Genomic DNA, 4665 nt, shown 5'->3' on the forward strand with positions numbered 1-4665 from the left:
ATATATTTCTAAATGCATTTTTTAATTTTTTCATATTTTTTCTATATTTATCTTCATTTTTACCAGTAAATTTCCTATAAATATTCTTGTTTTTATCAGAAGTTTTTTCCATGTAAATCTTCAATTTTTTCAGAATATTTTATACATATTTTCAGTTTATGAACAAATTTTTTCCACATTTTTCTTCATTTGTATCAGTAGATTTTTCCATGTGTCCTCAATTTAATCATAATTTTTTTGTGTTTTACTTCATTTATACAGTAATTTTTCCCTATATGTGTTCAAATTTATCACAATTATTTTCAAAATTGGTCTTTAATTTTATCTGAGAAATTTCTATATACATTTTTAATTTTTTCAATATTTTTCTATATGTCTTTATTTTATCTCTATTTTTCAATATGTATCTTCACTTTCATCAGAAATTTTTTCTACATTTGTCTTCAATTTTCAGGAATTTTTCTATGTACATCTTCAATACTATCCAAAACTTTTTCAGTTTTGTCACTATATATTTTAATATATAACATTTCCAAGGTTTTTATATATTTTTTCTATGTCTTCAGTTTTATCAGAAAGTTTTCTTCATACATTTTCATGTTTTTCATATCTTTTTTCTATATTTGTCTTCATTTTTACCAATATTTCTCATAAATATCCTTGTTTTTCTTTAACTCATTTGCACAAGAGATGCCTTTATTCACATAAAACTATTAGCACAGACAATTATATCATTATTTAATATATGAGACCTTATGAAATTGAAAAGCTTATGAAAATTGGACAAAGTAGCTGCCTATAGAATGGGATTTTTTTTAACCCAATTCTACATCTGATAGAGGACAAATAGCCAAAATAGATAAAGAAGTCAATATCCTTGTTTTTATCAGAAACTTTTCCTCAGAAAATTTCAATTTTATCAGAAATTTTTCTACATAGATTTTCAATTTTTTCACACATTTTTTATTTCTCCTCAATATTCAGAGTAATTTTTCCATGTAAATTTTCAACTTTATCAGATTTTTTCTGTATTTCTCTTCAATTTTATCATTATTTTTCCATAGGATTTTTCAATTTTATTAGTATTTTGATCCACGTACATCTGAAATTTCATCAGAAAATTTTCTACATAATTTTTTTATTTTCACAAACTTTTTTCTCTATTTGTCTCCATTTTTATCCATATTTTTCCATATATAACTTCATTTTTATCAGTTTTTATATAAATCTTCAATTTTATGTGAAAATTTTTTATATTAACTTTCAATTTTTTCACAACTTTTTCTATATTTGTCTTCAAGCATATCAGTAGTCTTTTCACATGTCTTAAAGTTTATAAGAATTTTATTTTATTTTATTTTTTTATTTTTATATTTATTTTTTGGTTTTTCAAGATAGGGTTTCTTTGTGTAGCCCTGGCTGTCCTGGAACTCACTTGTAGACCAGCCTGGCCTCGAACTCAAAAATCTGCCTGCCTCTGCCTCCGAAGTGCTAGAATTAAAGGTGTGCACCACCACCGCCCAGTCTAAGAATTTATTTTTATTTTCATTTATATCAGTAATTTTTTCCTATTCGTATTCAAATATATCGATTTTTTCTGTTTGTCTTTGATTTTATCAGAAATATTTCAATATACCTTTTCAATTTTATCAGTAATTTTTCCATGTAAATGTTCAATTTTATCAGAAAATTTCCTATGTATATTTTAAATATTTTTTCTATATTTGTCTCAATTTCATTTTTCAACACAAAAAATGAAATTTTTTTATTTCTTCATTTTCATCTGAAATTTTATTTATATTTGTCTTCAATATTTAGTAATTTTTCCATGTACATCTTAAGTATTATCAAAAGTTTTTCCATGTAAATCTTCTATTTTATTGGAAAGTTTTCTAAATACATCATCAATTTTTTGTAATTTTTTTCTATCTTTGTCTTCATTTTTATTAGCAACTTTTCTATATATTCAATTTCATTACAATTTTTCTACATTTGTTATCATGTTTGTCAATAATTTTTTCATGTGTGTTTTCAATATTATCAATTTTTCTTGTTTATCTACATTTTTAATAAATTTTCAACATACATTTTCATTTTTTCATATAATTTTTCTACATTTTTCTTCATTTTTACCAGTAATTTTTCAATACATGTCTTTGTTTTTATCAGAATTTTTCCATGTAAATCTTCAATTTTATCAGAAATATTTCAATATACATTTTCAATTTTTCATATATTTTATTGATATGTCAAGTACATAAAATTTTTTCTGATACATTGAAGACTTTGATTGGAAAATATTTCTGATAAAATTGAAGAAACAGAAAAAAAGTGTTAAAATGGAAGAGCTTCATGGAAAAATAAAACAGACAAAATGGTACACATAAAAATCTTTTCTAAAATAATTGAAAAAGGAAGTAGAAATATTTTCTGATAAAGTTAAATATCTTTATGGAAAATATTTCTGATAAATAGAACAAATATATAGAAAAATACAAAAAATGAAGAATTATTTGGAAAATAATAAGGGTAAAATTGTAAAAATAGAAAATATCTTTACTATTTGACCAATACATAGAAAAATGTTCTGATAAAATAAGTTTTGATGGAAAATATTTCTGATAAAATTGAAGAAATATATAGAAAAAGTATGAAAATTAAAGATTTTAATGGAAAGTTATACAAATAAAAGTATAGACAGAGAAAATCTTTCTAAATTAAGTAAAAAGTAAGTAGAAACATTTTCTGATAAAACTGAAGATTTACATGGAATATATCTCCGATAAAATTGAAGAAATATATAGAAAAATATTTTAAAATTGAATAATTTGATGGGAAATAATAATGTTAAAAAGGTAAATATAGAAAATATATCTTTACTAATTGAGAAAGCCTTTTCTGAGGAAAATTTTTCTAATAAAATTGAGGAAATACATAGAAAAAAATTAAAATCTAAGATTTTCAATACTGATAAAATGGTAGACACAGAGAATATTTCCAAACTATTTGAAGAGGTAAGTAGAAATATTTTCTGATAAAACTGAAAATTTACATGGAAAATAATCCTGAAAAAATTGAAGAAATATATAGATCAAAGTCATAAGATTAAAGATTTTCATGGAAAATAATACAGATTTTTTAGCATTGTAAGGTTCCATAAAAATCCCCAAAGCCAGGAGTGGTGATACATTCTTGTAGTCTTAATCCTTAGAAGGCGGCCAACCTGACTTTGTCGTCAGTTCAAGGACATAAGGGGTAGAGTAAGGACCCCTACCCTGTCCTGCCTGCAAACAGAAACAAATAAAAAACAAAAAGTGAACAAGAAAAAGAAAACATTTAAAAATTCTTCTTCTTGTTTTTGTTTAAATGAAATTATGTTGAAAGTAGATCAGGCACTGGAGAGATGGCTGAGAAGTTTAGAGTGCTTACTGCTTTTAACTTTTGAGAAGACCAGACTTTAGATCTGAGCATCCAGATTACAACTTCCTGAAACTCCAGCAGATTGGACAGTTAGTGTTCTGTTGCTGTGAAGAAACACCATAACCAAAGCAGCTCTTCTAGAAGGAAACACTTAGTTGGGAGCTTGCTTATAGTTTCAGAGGCTTAGTCCGTCATTATCTTGGAGGGGAGCATGGTAGCACACAGTCAGGCACTGTGCAGGAGAAGTAGCTGGGAGCTTTACAGCCTGCCCCTTAGGCAGGCAAAGGATGAGACCCTGGCCCTGGCTTTGAAAACCTCAAAGCTCACTCCCACTGATACACCTGCTCCAACAAGGCTGTCAGTGGTGGTACACACCTTTAATCCCAGCACTTGGGAGTCAGAGGCAGGTGGAAAACCCTGTCTTGAAAAAAAGAAGAAAAAAAAGAAAAGAAAAAAAAGAGCAAAATCTAGGCTCAGTAAAGGTGCCTATTGCAAGCCTGATCTGAATTCAATCCCTAGGACCAATATGGTGGAAGGTGTGAACCATTCCACTAAGTTGTACTGTTGACTCCCATATACGCACTGCAGCACAAACATTTCTCCTCAGCCCCATACATAAAATAAATGTATTAAAAATTTGGACTGGAGAGATGGCTCAGTAGTTAAGAGCACTGACAGTTCTTCCAGAGGTTCTGAGTTCAATTCCCAGCAAACACATGGTGGCTCACAATCATCTGTAATGGGGTCTGGCTCTCTCTTCTGGTGTGTCTGAAGGCATTCATAGAGCACTCATATACACAAAAGAAATAAATCTTAAAAAAATTAAAATGTAAGTTAACTAAAGTGATCTTGTAAGGGTCCATGATTTGCTGAAGAATGATGCCCTGGCCTCAAACACAGAATGTTTTAGTCTTTAGAAATCCAGCATGCTGAGGCCTCCCCATCATCAAGACAGAGCCTGAAGTGAGCTTGCAGGCCCAATTTAAAGTACATTAGGGGAATTATGGGATAGGTCACTACTATTTTAACCTGTTGGGTCCATCTCATCAGAAATTCTAGAAGCATTACTGGAATGTGGGACTGGAAACTATTGCTGACCCATTGTCCTTGCCTCAGAAGCCTTGGTGGGGCACATTCTGACTAGCTGCCTGAAGCCTGGGGTTTTTATTCTGTAACTGACTTGTCAGGGCTTGTCTGGACCTGTCTAGTTCTTGGAAACAGAGATTTAGGCTTAGTCTCTGTAAC

Source organism: Apodemus sylvaticus, chromosome 1, assembly GCF_947179515.1.
Source record: "Apodemus sylvaticus chromosome 1, mApoSyl1.1, whole genome shotgun sequence".
NCBI lineage: Eukaryota > Metazoa > Chordata > Mammalia > Rodentia > Muridae > Apodemus > Apodemus sylvaticus.